General features: G+C 38.0%; 1 long non-coding RNA gene across 3 annotated transcripts; it reads left to right on the top strand.

The window, feature by feature from the left end:
• The first annotated feature begins 1,575 nt into the window (after nt 1-1,575).
• On the top strand, nt 1,576-14,839 carry LOC141385654 (uncharacterized). Of its 3 annotated transcripts, XR_012406467.1 has the most exons (5): nt 1,576-1,690; nt 2,258-2,291; nt 2,525-2,626; nt 6,800-6,930; nt 12,711-14,477. It is a non-coding gene; the product is annotated as an uncharacterized lncRNA (long non-coding RNA). The 3 variants fall into 3 exon arrangements; XR_012406468.1 differs by lacking the exon at nt 6,800-6,930 and having other exon boundaries at nt 12,711-14,839; XR_012406466.1 differs by lacking the exon at nt 12,711-14,477 and having other exon boundaries at nt 6,800-9,511.
• The last annotated feature ends 258 nt before the right edge of the window (nt 14,840-15,097 follow it).

The following is a 15,097-nucleotide window of genomic DNA, read 5'->3' on the forward strand; positions in this document are numbered from 1 at the left end:
AGGCTCGCCTCAGCTCCACGGCCAGGCTTGCCTCAGCTCCACTCCCTGGCCAGCCTCAGCTCACCTTCAGCTCCACGCCCATGCTTGCCTCAGCTCAGTTGCACGCCTAGGCCCTCCTCAGCTCTGTGCTCTGCTACACTCCAGGTCTGCCTCAGCTCCGCTTCACATACAGGACCACCTCGGCTCGGCTCCATGCCCAGGCCCACCTCAGGTCCATGCCCAGGCCCGCCTCAGCTCAGCCCCTTGCCCAGGCTTTCCTCAGGTCCATGCCCAGGCCCGCCTCAGCTCAGCCCCTTGCCCAGGCTTTCCTCAGCTCCATGCCCAGGCTCGCCTCAGCTCCACTTCCAGGCCCGCCTCAGCTCAGCTTTAGCTTCAGCTCCACGTCCATGCCTGCCTCAGCTCTACTTAATTTATACAACACTTCAGTATATCTTTTATTGACAGTTATTAGCCAAAATATTCTGATTGTCTACTGCTATGCTGGATTTTTTTCAACAAAAACAGAATCAAAGTAGGACAAAGCATCAGGGAAGGTGAAAGCTGGTGACGCCTAAATTGACAACATTTGCTTATTTTTGCTGATGATCAGTTACTCAAAGGCATTTGGATATTAGACTAGCGTGACTCCAACTTACACTATTTTGTTTTAAAATTTAATATCATTGTTTAACTGCATTAGGCCAAATAAAGTGTTATGCATGACAGGTTCTAATTAGGCCTGATCTGCTTGTCTATACTGTTTTAATCACAATAAATACAGTTTAATACAGAACAAAATATTAATTTAGCAAAACATGGGAATTAAATGATTAGTTCACTTTGAAATTAAAATTACACCGTTTTATTCATCCTCAAGACATCTTAAATGAAACTGAACTAATAATTTATCTGAACCAACATATTAGTTAGATTGTCACCTCTTTTCTGTTAAAAAGCGAAATACTCTCCCCGTTAGATGTAGGCCTACATGACAACATGCCTGCAGTGATGTGAAACACTCTTAAGATCACTTAATGTAAAAAAACGTGAATAAAGTACTAAGACCCAAATTCAGCATACACCAAATTACTGTATGTAATGGCGATGCAACTTCATAAACAGATAAGCCAACAAAACCATTGATAAGACTAATGCAATGCCATGTTATTTAATGCCTGTTTCAGTTTTAAAATGGTCATGTACTATCATGGGTTCAGAATAAAGGCTCTCAATGGTGTGGGAGAGTTGCTCTCTTTATTTATCATTCTGGTTTATGTATCAATAAATCAAAAAGTCAGTTTTTAAATATAGCATAATAAACAAATTTGTATATAAAATAATTATTTTTAGTTTTTATTTCCATGGTTAAAAAGAAATCATGGACACAAATGAACATTATTTCTGTGTTTTGCATTAGACCTAAATCAACTTAATGTAAGGCGTCTAGACAAAACACTGACAATAGATGGTCAGAACGAAGGCCTGATGAGTACAACGAAACATTCCCCAACAGTGTGTTGACCTGACTTAAGTCCCCACCGCGACCACCCCTCCCCCACTGGATGATGCAATCGCGGAGCGCGCGGCCGCCATTTTAGTTTCTAATTGGAGAGCAGTAGGTAATGCAGAACACACCGAGCCGAGCGGGACGCTGGCGGCACCTCATCAGAGATTTCATTGAGTAATGGACGCATGATGGAGGAAATATAAGGTAATACTTGTTATATAATTATGGTAAATTTAGAATTCTGTTTATAGACTGACCACTTCAAGAGATTAAGCCTGCTAAGATTGCTTTGGGTATAACGTTATAGCAAGGCTAACGTTAGTTTACACTATTAAGGTTAACTAATGTTAGCAAGCATATTGCTTTATGTCGTAATTAACTTTCAGTACGCTAACAAAACTATTTGAAGGTCTTAACCTAAGAGTACGTGTGCTGTAAACATTTTTCATACACTTTAAGGTAATAATACAAACTATTGTGCTTAAAGATTTACCAATGTCTCATATTCATAATGGAAATGTTTAAACTTGGAGGTACGTTAGTAATGCTGACCCCAAGTTCACGCCTGAGTTAGAATCGGCGTGATATTAACTGTTTATTTTTTTCAGTGAGATTCGTGCTCCTAAAGACAGTTTAAGCATGTTTTGTTAACTTAAGAGTAAGTTACTTTATTTAATACTAGCCGCTTCTAGTTGTATATCACACGTGGCCTAATGCGGAGTTCAGTATGTGTACATTTATTAATATTACCTTTACTTTGCTTCCATACAGATTAAACGAAGAGAGACATTCAGCTACACAGAAGGTAATTCTTATTTGTTTATAATGTATATGTTATTCATTTTTGTTTTTATTTCATTATCTTAAATAAATACATTAGTTTGTATAATATTGCAGTTAAATTGTTCACATCATAAGTTGTTCATTTTATGACAAGTTTTACCAATCACATTTTCATGTCAAATATTATTTGTACTATTATTATTATTATTATTATTACTACTAATAAAAAACTGACATATTAATCTTTTTGTCCAGGACATGGATAGTGACGCAGAAACTGTAATCCTAGAATTACCCAGTTCTTCATCACCAAGAGCCTGTGATGTCCCAGAACAAAGGAGGACTGAGAGTGTATTTGTATGTTTCTCACTTGTGTGTGTGTGTGTGTGCTGATCATTTTGTCTAAAGACTACATTTAGTGTATATATATATATATATATATATATATATATATATATATATATATCAAATGATGTTTAACAGAGGAATTTTTCACAGCTTATTTGTTTTATTTTAGCTAGAATAAAAGCAGGTTTAAATATTTTGAATCCTATTTTAATAGCTCGATATTATTACCCCCTTAAGCAATTTATATTTTTGATTGTCTGCAGAAGAAACTACTTTTATACATTGAGTTGCCTAATTACACCAATTAAGCCTTTAAATGTAACTTCAAGCTGAATACTAGTATCTTGAAAAATACCTAGTAAAATATTATGTACTGTCATCATACCAAAGATAAAAGAAATCAGTTTTTAGAAATGAGTTATTAAATCTGTTGTGTTTAAAATGGGTTGAAAATAAATCTTTCCATTAAACAGAAATTGGGGAAAAAGTAGGGCTGCTCAATTTTGGGAAAAATCATAATCAACATTATTTTGGTCATAATTGTAATCACGATTATTCAAAACGATTATCAGTTAAAGTCAAAATATTAGCGCTCCTGAGAATTCTTTTAAAATAAATATTTTCCAAATGATGTTTAACAGAGCAAGGAGTTTTTTACAGTATTTCCTCTAATATTTTTTCTTCTGGAGAAAGGCTTATTTGTTTTGTTTTGGCTAGAACAAAAGCAGGTTTAAATATTTTTAAACCTCTTTCAAGGTCAATATTACTAGCCCCCTTAAGCAATATATATTTGATGATCTGCAGAAGAAACTACTGTTATACAATGACTTGCCTAATTACCCTAATTAAGCCTTTGAATAGCACTTTGAATTTGAATGCTTGTGTTTTGTAAAATATCTAGTAAAATATTATGTGCCGTCATCATAGCAAAGATAATATAAATCAGTTATTAGAAATTAGAGATTTAAACTATTATGTTCAGAAATGTATTGAAAAAAAATCTTTCCATTAAACAGAAATTGGGGAGGAAAAGGGCTGCTAAAATTCAGGAGAGCTAATAATTCTGACTTCAACTACAGTTATTTTCTACCCTGCAAAGGAAAGAGAAATAAATACAATAGAGTAAAAATATGATACAAACTGTGCTTTAAGCATCTTTACTGTCAGAAAAACACTTAAGCAACAAAAGTCCTTCAGTCAAGAGCAGTGAGGGGTTTTCTCCTTGTTGTTTTATTAATCATGATAAAAACAGGAGGCAGCAGCAATATCGCATTGTCTTTTTAATAGTTTCTCTTTCACTTGTCTTTTGATCCTCAACTCGTTTGTTTATTACACAAATGAGGGTTAATATGAATAATCACTAAACACTGCGTTTTGACACCTATTTGACCTTTAAAGCGCTCGCGTTAAGATGACTTTAGATGTGTGTGTGCTCTGCTCGTCCACCCCGTTAATTTTATTTATTTATTTATTTTTTTTGTGAACTATCACGTAAGTATATGGCAATAGCATATATTGTATAATAATAGTATATGGCATTTCCACTGTCAGGCCAGTGTGAGCCAGGGCTTTTAACGGGCCAGGCCGGGCCAATCGTCCAGAAGGTTGAGCAGTGAGGCTGAAAACTTATCGCGTTTTCGCTGTCAGGCTAGTAGCTCGCAGCGTGTCATGCAAACCCCGCCCCCGAAATGTCCTCTGAATCAAACGTCACACAACCCGCCCACTTCAGCGGGAATCAGGCAGATAAAGCACACCATCGCATTATCACGAAACTATTAAAATGAAGACAACCGAAACAAACAAATGACACGTTGCTGTACAGCAGTACATTATAGGTCTATACGCACAGGCCTGTGTGTTTTTATTCATTACATTTGTTTACTCGTCAATCCACTGTTGGCATTGTACATCAAGTGGTCTCGCCACTAACGGAGGAATGACCCAGAGCACAACCCATAATATAAAACCACAGAAATTCTCCGGTTATAACTCGGTATAAAATTTATTTTATAACATCCTCTTTTAGATAGACACAAACAATTTATTTGTTTGTTTGTTTGGCGCATGTGCTCGTGTGCGATCGGAAAAATAATGTAATCTTTATCTCTGTAAATATCTTTACTGAACTCGGGCAAAGTCGGCCTCTCCATTCACTCCACCCCAAAGCCCCATCTGGCCCTCCTTGGCCAAAGGTATTCGGCGGGCCAAACAAGGCTGGCCACTATTTTTGTTAGTGCCGGTGTGCTACACAGCTGTGCACTTGGATGATTAGTTTCGCTCTATGGAAAATAAGCATTTAATTAACGCTCCACGTAATTGCTGTATCACCAACCTCTGTTATATAATTGCTACATTTTTAATGCAAGTCGTTATTTTAAAGATTATGTCTTAAGCATCTGATTTTTCCTCGGTTTTGTGTGCTTTTATTTTCTCCATCTCACACGTGGCGAGTTCAGGCCAGGGAGTGTTTTCGTATGTAAAACGTTTAAATATGTTGCAGTTTAGTTTTATTATTAACATCAAACTGGAAGTGAAATATCAGGTTTGAACTTCTGGTTATTTCACCGGCGATAAAAGACGTGTATTACAGATTTCAAGCGAAGTATCTCATTAAAGTGGAAGGAGCTGACAATAGCAGATTCTATCAATGTTGTAATGAATGCTCTTAAATAATGTATTCTGTCATCTGTCATAATTTTGTTCTTTATAGAAGCTTTAAACAGATGCACGTGCGCTCATTCAGCCATGACGAGGCACATTGATTGAGCAAAGGGTACTATATAAGAGATTTTATTTTTTTAATATAGTGTTACATTACTTAAAATAACTTACATTTTAACATACAGTCTGTATATAAAATGAATGCTTAGCTTAGGTAGCGGTGATCATTATGCCAAAATCTTTATGCATTGCATCAGCTTATTCTTCAGTTCACATTCCTTGATTAAAGCGCTGTATTTTAGTCATTGCATTTAGTCATTAAATGATCATATTAAATAAGCAATTGTTGCTTTTTTCGATCTTACTAGACTTATTAAAAAAAAAAACATTTCTTTGGGTGGGGATGCTTGCGTATTGAATCTGCAATATAACAGACACATCTCGCATTATTGAGGATCAGTAATAATCATAAACGGTTATTATGTACTGCCTTAATTTATCTCATATGCATTATATGGCGGTAGCTTACTATGGTGGGGAGGAGACTGCGAGTACTTAAAATGCACAATTCACTGCTTGTTACTTTGCTGGACAGTCTTTCACTGACAGGAAAGTAGCTCACATCAGAACCCAACAAGGAAAAATTTTAAGTTAAAACTCTCTCACTTTCGGAGTCTCGTTTGACCTGCTGGCGTGTTTGTGAGGTAACATTTCATGTCCTCTCTCGGCTGTTACAACAATAACGTTACTTGTGGATCCACCTCATTGCCGTCTAATGGATCAGCTGATTGCTCGGTCGTTTAGCATCAGTGTCCTTGTCACTGCTTGCTGAACAACGACAGAGCCGCACTGACCATTAGAGCCAATCGCAGCCTTTTCTGTTAAGCGCGTGATCAATCATAGTGTTTAATAACTTGTCTAACAACGCTTAAAAAAAGCAAGCGAGATTATATTTACATTAGTTTATTTGCTTTAAATGCTCATGTTGTTCTGTGCATGTACTTGAGTGTTGTTTGATGCATTCAAAAAGGGTTTTCTTTAAGCAGGTAAAATTAAAGCTACAGTACATATATCTGACTGCTTGTAATAAAGTACAAAATTGTATTACAAATAATATATGAATATATATATATAAAAATTAATTATAAATTTTAATACAAGAATTAGTGTTGCTAAGTAAAACATCGAATTGTTAGTGAAAGGCATATTCAATGCTCCTAGATATTGAATTGAACCGAATCAATGGCATTTTATCTTAACCGAACTGAACCATGAGACCACTGTAGGTTCACACCACTATATACAATCACAGGTTTTGGTGACCATGCCTGCAGCTACACTGAATGCAGTCTGTTTAAATAAAGATGTTTGATGGGTTTTAAAACCTTGTAGGTCTCAATAGTAATGGTCTGGTACTCCTCTACCTTATATTGAATACAGAAGTTCTAATTTACATTAAAAAGCTGTGTGCCTAAAGATTGTTTGTGTTAAAAACTGAAGTAAAATTATTTTTATTTTTAGGTGCCTCAAAATACCCCAAAAAAAGAAAGTGGAAAATCTGAAAAGGAGGTAAAGGCAGTGGAAAGAGAACTTTTGGACTGCATCACTTCTGGCACGGTACCTGGTAAAAAGAAATGTGAAGACAGCATCAGGTCAGCGCCTCGAATACTTAAGTACAGAACGTGGGAATCGGTCAAACTTTACATAAAAAATGTACATACATTTTTAATTTACATTAAAAATTGGCCCGCGAGGCAGTTTGTTCCGGCCCTCCAAATAGTGTGACCAAGACATCAAAAATAAATTTATTTCAGTCGAAAAACAGCCGCTATAGTTATGAAGTGATGTGTGTCTGTTCAATACAGCACAAACTGCTGTTGAAGGCTGCGCAGAGCGTGAGTCACCTGACATTAAGCGAGCGGCACGAGCAGTCGAAAACATTTGGATACTTAATCTTAAAGGCTTCTCAACGCCATGTTTCTGTTGCATGGAATGAAACTGCTCCAACTAAACAAAGTTATGCCAACTGTGCGCTATTTTAAATTTCCGAGCCCATATACCAAGGCTAATACGCACGCACACTGGATTAACTATAGCAGTGGGCCATTCACATATCGGGTCTTTTCAGTGCACGGCAGCATATAGGCACTCGCAGGAAAAAAAAAAACACATTAAGCTTCACTCCCAGAAATTAGAATCACATGCAATGATACAATGCAATACCATTTAACAACAGATGTCACACTTTAACATAACATAGTTAAATGCTCTTAAATAATAAAAGCTGCCAAATACTCCTGGCGCCTGTCATTATACTTGTCACCGAACAGTATAAACACAACCCCCGATTTAATGTACTCATGGCATTGTTGCTGGTGTGTCTTACTTTTATGTGCATTAAAAGTGGAATATATACAGTATTTGTCTCAATTGAAGTCTTTAAAAGGACACTGAACTTTCTGACTAGGGTTGCACGGTTTACCGGTACTATGGTAGTATCGTGATACTATGTCTCCAAGATACTGGCGGTGCCACTGTAGTTTGTAAACGGTAGTATTGTCATTAACAGTCTGCCTACAATACATTATGCTGCAAGTGGTAAAGTCACTAAAATGCTCACACGATTCAGCAACAATAGATCACTGTATTTGAATAGTCTATGGAGCCTTCTAAAGTTGTAAAACTGTAGAATTTGCGCTGTTTCTGGTAGCCTATTGCATAATTTCTGACGGTTCATTTTGAATCGGAATTCATTTATTTCTGCTCCTTTCAATATGATATAGTAGCTTCAACAACCGTGACAATCTCTTAAAAAGAATGACTCATAAAGTGAAATTTTGAATTACTTTGGATTCTTATCCGATAATAAGTGTGAAAAAGTACAATAGATAAAAATCCCAAAATAGCAACAGGAAACATTTTTTGACAACTTGTAGCCCAAGTTTGTTGGAAAAATGCTTTTTTTATGTTTCATTATTTTAATGTATTTTTTGCTGGAATTAATACATTTTAGGTGAAGAGATGTGCAAATACTTTTTGATGAATATGATTGATGAATATGTTCGTGTGTAAATATGTATCTGCCTCATACAGTGACACGAATTGTAATCGCATAGAAATCCTAAATTACTTACGACACTCACAGGTCCATTTTGAGCTGAAACTGCTTTATAATGTTGTAAAAGCCCCGGCGGGTTAAAACTCCTGCTGCCCCGGCGATCATGGAGAAAAAAAAAGCGACTAGTCTGGTCATGAGCCGCTTGCTGACACCGGACCACAGCTGATCTTAAAAGTTAATCTTTAAAAAAAAAACACGCATATTTTCGTCACAATAAGCGCCACTAAAGTTCAGCGATAACTACTGTATTTGTAATGCGAGCAAAACGGTTTCGTTTTCTTTTCTTAATGTTGAACTACAGCTGTGGGTTAAAAATACATCTATTTGAATGGATCATTGCGCGCTCTCTCGCTCTCTTAGTGCATCATTTTAAAATGGCTTGGCCCGCTCTTTTAGAGCATAATGCCCACTTTACAAATTATTACTAACATTACAAATTATTAATAGTTATTAGAAAGAACTAGGCAGCTGAAAATAGCTAATCTAGTAAAGTAGACAGTATTGCAAATAACGTGCAGTGGTCAAAACGTTTAGTCACAACACCATGGGCTAATAATTAGTTCACAAAACAGCAAACAATTTCACAAAGTGCAGGAAATAAACAAAATGGTTATTAAAATGAAAAGTTTACCTTGATTTACTGCAGAGCATCTTCTCAATATGAAATCCTGTCCTTCCATGGCGGTGCTGGGTGGCGGTTGGTTGTGACTCGAGATGGGGAATGGGAAATCACCACCCAGTACGCATGCGTAACAGCATGGCTTAGCCATTATAAGCAATTTTACTCCAATTTCATTAGTTATGAGAACTTTATACCTTACTATGTCAGCAACACTAATGCATTTCTAATAAACTCAACAATTAGCTTGAAATTAAGTGAACACACTAAAATTTTGATAGTAAGGAATACTATTCGTATTTACAGTGTGGACTAAATGAGCCATTTAAATCATGGGGGATCTGGATCAGGTGTGTGAGTGAAGTGCATGGTGGCCTTTGTAGTTCATCAGTGATTCTGCAAAAACTGGATCGCTGGTGACCGTGACAAGAATCATCACCAACATGACTCCAGACACAAAATTCAACACTTTTAAAACAGACAATTGAGCAGATAAACACAACAAACAGAAAAAAACAGTTTTTTATTATTTAATTCTTTTATTAAGCATTTCAAATATGTACATATGTACAATCTTTTAGCAAAGGTTCCTCTGCTTTGGACACTTCTTCTTCAAACTTTATCTCCTCTTCTTCATGCTGGTTTTCACCTCCTCCTTTATCTCGTCCTCTTTTGTCTCAATTGTCCTTTTCCTCCTCCACTTCTTCATTTCTTCCTTATCAGCCTCCTTTATCACCTCAGTGTCCATTTTCTTTTCCTCCTCTGCCTCCTTCATGCTGTCCTCGTCCGACTCTTTCATTCAACTTTTCTTTATCCCTCCCCTCCTCCTCCTCTTCTTTATCATCATCATCATCATCTCCTTTTCCTCCTCCATGTTCTCTTTCTCCCCCACCTTCCACTTCTTATACTCCTCCACCTTCCACTTCTCATTTGCCTCCATCGTCCATTTCTTATACTCCTCCACCTCCATCCTCTCATTCACCTCCATCTCCTCTTCCTCCGCCACCTTCATGTGCTCTTTCTCCTCCACCTTCCACTTCTCATTTGCCTCCACCGTCCATTTCTTAAACTCCTCCACCTCCATCCTCTCATTCACCTCCATCTCCTCTTCCTCCGCCACCTTCATGTGCTCTTTCTCCTCCACCTTCCACTTCTCATTTGCCTCCACCGTCCATTTCTTATACTCCTCCACCTCCATCCTCTCATTCACCTCCATCTCCTCTTCCTCTGCCACCTTCATGTGCTCTTTCTCCTCCACCTTCCACTTCTCATTCGCCTCCACCGTCCATTTCTTATACTCCTCCACCTCCATCCTTCTCCACCTTCCACTCCATCTCCTCCACTTCCATCTCTTTTCCCTACTCCATCTCCACCTCCACCTCCATCTCCTCTTCCCCTTTCTTCATGATTTCTTTCATCAGCATCAGCTCTTCCTCCGCCTCCTTCATCTTCCTCCTCTTCCTGATTTCCTCCACGGTTATGGGAATCTCATCATCTGTTAAAGGAGAAGCGATTGCCGTTTACACAAGGAGACCTTAAGCTCCAGCTAAGGGTGAATGAAGCTAAAGTTTCATTAGAAAAGATTTATGCAATAACAATCGTTCACCTTTAGAGGATGTCAAACACCACATCTGGCACATTGATCTGAAAAAAACAGCCAGTCGGTTCGTCTTTTTGTTCTTCATGTTCTTCTTATCTGTTAAAAGAGAAATGATTGCGCAGTTATTTGAGAAGAAATGAAAAATGTGTCTTTGTTATTTATGCCTCATGAAAACCCACCATCTTGCTATGCTAAGCTACTTTAAGCATGTGATTTTACGTTGTGTTTTATTATTATATATGCCTTTAACTGCCTGCTCTACCAAATAATTGGCCATGATTTGATTGTGTTAAATAATGACTGGTAAAGTTTACAATTATAATGGTTCGCACTACACTCTCAGAAATAATGGTACAAAGTTGTACCAAAGAAGGTACAAACCCGCGTCACTGGGGCAGTAACTATTTATGGAACAGAATTGTACCTTAAGACAAAGAAACACATTTTTACCATTGCAGTATGTACCTTTAAGGACATGATTTGTACCATGGAAAACCAAAATGTACCTTTAGTTTTTAAAGTCTGCAGATACAATATTGTACTTCATCAAAGGTACAAATCTGATCTACGAAGGCACCACCACAGTGACAAGACACTTTGTACCTTAACAGTGTCAAGTGTGTTTCTTTAAGAACTATTTAAGGACTTTTTTAAGGCATATGCAGGACTTTTGCCAGCTCACGTGTGTATCAATAATGAAAATGTATTTATAAGAAAATGTTTTCCAAACGTTTATTAGAAATATCTTAAATGTTTAGTTTACAATACCTATAGTTTTGTTTTACACTGTCAGAAATAAAGGTGCGCTGTAACTGGGGTGGTACCTGTAAAAAGGTACACGTTTGTACTTCATATTGGTACCTAAAAAGTATATATTAGTACCTACAAATATGAAAAGGAACACAATTGCACTTTTAAGGTACTAATATGTACTCTTGAGGTATTAACATGGACTTTTTAGGATTTTTCTGTACCAAAATGGGTACATCTTTTACAAATGCAAAATGCAATCCAAAAAAAGAATGTTCTTGGTGGAGCAGTTAAAGGGTTATTAGAATTTATTATAATAATAGTTTATAATATAATTTTCATAGTATTTAAAACAGGTTAGGCCTGCACAAATGGCACCAAAAACATGTTCAGAACCCTTTTATGTTACACAAGTAAATTCTTTATTTTAGTAGGGGATTTGAGACTTAAGCTGTATCAGAAAAGCTGTAAATGGAATACAACATTTATTTACAGTTCGTAAAGAGTGTACCACGTTTTTTAACTGGCACACGCAAATATGAGCACATCACCCCAATTTTATCTTCACTTCACTGGCTGCCCGTGCACTTCAGGATCCATTTTAAGGTACTTTTATTTGTTTTTAAGTGTCTGAATGGAGCTGCACCCCTTTACCTCTCTGAGCTTCTCTGTCCCTACACACCTTATCGTTCGCTCAGGTCAGCCGACCAGCTCCTCCTGGGTGTGCCCAGGACTAGTCGAAAGCTCAGAGGGGATCGGGCTTTTGCTGTGGCTGCGCCAAAATTGTGGAATGAGCTACCGTTGTACATTAGACAAGCCTCTTCCATCACTGTTTTTAAATCCCTTCATAAAACCCACCTGTTCAATTTGGCTTTTAGCACATTTTGAGATGTTGACATTTTATGTTTATTTATTTGTATTTTAAAGTTTGTTTTACTCTTTGTTGTCAGCACTTTGGTCAACTGTGTTTTAAAGTGCTTTATAAATAAATTGAAAATTGAAATAAAGAAATTAATCTATTAAATAAAGGAGTATGACTAAAACAATGTACTAGTAGTTTGTTGATTAGAAAAATAAGAACAAATAAATAAATAATACTAATAGGAAATGATAAGGAGAAATTAAAATACAATATAAAGACCAGCTACTAAAGAAACATTACAATAGATACATTAGAAGAAGAAAAAAGAAGGGAAAATGATCAGAGTTGACAACAAGAAGGAAGAGTTCAGTCAGTAGGAAAAAATGAAGATTAAGAGGAGCAAAGACATAGAATTTACAATAAAAGCAGGTCAGGCAGAGAAGGATTTGATTTTGTTTGGATCTAACACTCATCTTTTGACAGTTAAAGAAGATGCTGAGTTGAGAGAAGGAAGGGAGAGTGGAATGAATCGTGAAGGAGAGTGTGAAGGATGCAGTAAGACGCAGAACAGGCCAGATGTATGGATCAGGAACTGGGAGCGGCCACAAAGTCCATTAAAAATGTGAGAAGGGAACTGAAACGCAATGAAGAGGTGATAGCACACAGAACCAGACAACAAACTAAGAAAGTGAAATTAGCAGATCACGAAAGTGAGGAAGAACTCACTTCCCACTGTCCCATTTGGGGCAGGTAGTCTCTAAAGGGGAACTGAGACTATTTGAACAGGAAGCGGGTACACACAAATTTCAATCAAGCACTCCTTTTGGCAATGTGGCAACTGCTTGGGGAGCAGTGATGAGAAAAAAGTTTACAGCACCGCCTGGTGCAATACATAACATAAAATTCAGCCCTAAGGTAGATGAAACCCCAGCTGCATACTTAATGAGGTGTAAGCAGGAGTGGGAAGCCCAAACTGGGACACATCCTCATGCTAACCAACTACATGAAGGGGTGTTCAGATCAGCTGTGTTGGAGGGTACTCCAAGCTGTTAAAACGGCCCTAAAAGATAACCCTGACATACCAGGAAGTGGCTCGGTCACCTGGGAGAGGTACTTAATTCATCATATGAATATAGCTAAAAATAAAGCTGATGTGAGCCGGTCTGAGGTTGAGGAGCTGAAAAACCAATTAATCAAATTGCAGGTGAAGAAAGCCAGACAGAAACTGATTGATAAAAGAATAAAGAGAAAGTTAAACAATTGGTGCAGTCACCTGACCCTAAACTATATTACATGGCACCTGTATATAACCAACCACCCAAATGCCAACATCAGGTTAAAGGACCAAATAGGGGAGGCATGGGGGGTCAATGGGGTCCCGGGATTTACAAAGGGCGTGGGCGTGGAGAGGGCTGTTTCCGGTGTGGGCAGCTAAATCATCAGATATGCGACTGCCAAAATGTTCAATGTTTCACTTGCAACCAGTGAGGGCACATTTCAACAAGATGTCCCCAAGGACAGAACCCACAAACCCAGAGAGGGGGTGCACAAGGAGGCCAAGGCTTTGCAACACCACACGCAGGGCTAGCCCCAAACCCTGGTGGACAACACCCAGGACAGAGTGGGACACAATATCCACTCTGGGGAGGACATGAACTATACTGAGGTGGCCCACCGGGAGACCCAAGCGTGGGTATGGTGGAGCCAATTCTGTCAATGGAGATTAACAAAGACTGTCTGAACTTTTTGGTCGACACGGGCGCTACCTATTCCGCACTGAGTAGCCCTGTCAACCAGGACTTGATTTCACAAAAAACTGTGGAACTGATGGGTTTCTCTGAGGAATGTGAAAGACTGCCTTTAACTGAACCAATACCCGTGTCTGTGGCTGGACAGCAATTAAAACATCACTTTCTGTTGTAAGACAGAGCCCACACAAACTTATGGTACAGAGACTTGCTGATAAAGCTTGATGAATCATTCTATGGTGTGCTGATGGTGTTATGGTGAGATTTCCAACAGGGACCACTAAGAACTGTTCACTGGGTACACCTCACCTGGGAGGACAATAATTGCTGTCATCGATGCGAGAGCCTGTAGGAGCTGACATTTACTGGGGCAAACTAAAGCCAAAAACCATGCCGGGAGACGGCCTTCTCTCACTTTATGCTCAATGGAGACCTTGGGTAACTCTTATTAAACCCTACATGCCTCCCACCAACCCACTGCACATGACTTTATTTTGTGACCAAAACTAAACTGAAAAAAAAATAAAATAAGAAGGGTGTGGTTGGCAGATTAGCTAAACATATATGGATCACACGGTGGCATGGGAGAGAAAGAACGTATCATAAGGTGGCAGCACCAATGCTAGAAAGTTTACAAAGCCAATTATGTTCTACAGGACCAGCAGATGTGGGTTTTTGCTCCTCACTCTCAGACATAAATCAAAGTCAAATAATTAAGTTAAGGAATGAAATGCCGATTTGGCAGCCACAGTATCCTCACAAATCACAAGCTGAAGCAGGTATTGCAGATACAATTAAAGGATTTTTGACTATAGTTGTGTTAGAGCCATCGACCTTACAACCAAACACTCCAATTTTACCTATAGAAAAACAAAAAAACAGAATAGCTCATGATTTAAGAAAAGTTAACGGGGTAGTGAAAACCGCCACGATGCCAGTTCCAAATTAATACACTGCATTACCAGCTTTACACCAAAAGAATAAGGGATTTTAATGTCTAGACTTAGCCAATGAAATTTTCTGTTTAACACTGGCACCAAATTTGAGGGATGTGCTTTCATTTATCTTTAGGGGCAACAATAAAGGAACACAAGAGTACCCCAAGAATTTATATTATCAGGG

The sequence above is a fragment of the Danio rerio genome, chromosome 5, assembly GCF_049306965.1.
Source record: "Danio rerio strain Tuebingen ecotype United States chromosome 5, GRCz12tu, whole genome shotgun sequence".
NCBI classification, from domain to species: Eukaryota; Metazoa; Chordata; class Actinopteri; order Cypriniformes; family Danionidae; genus Danio; species Danio rerio.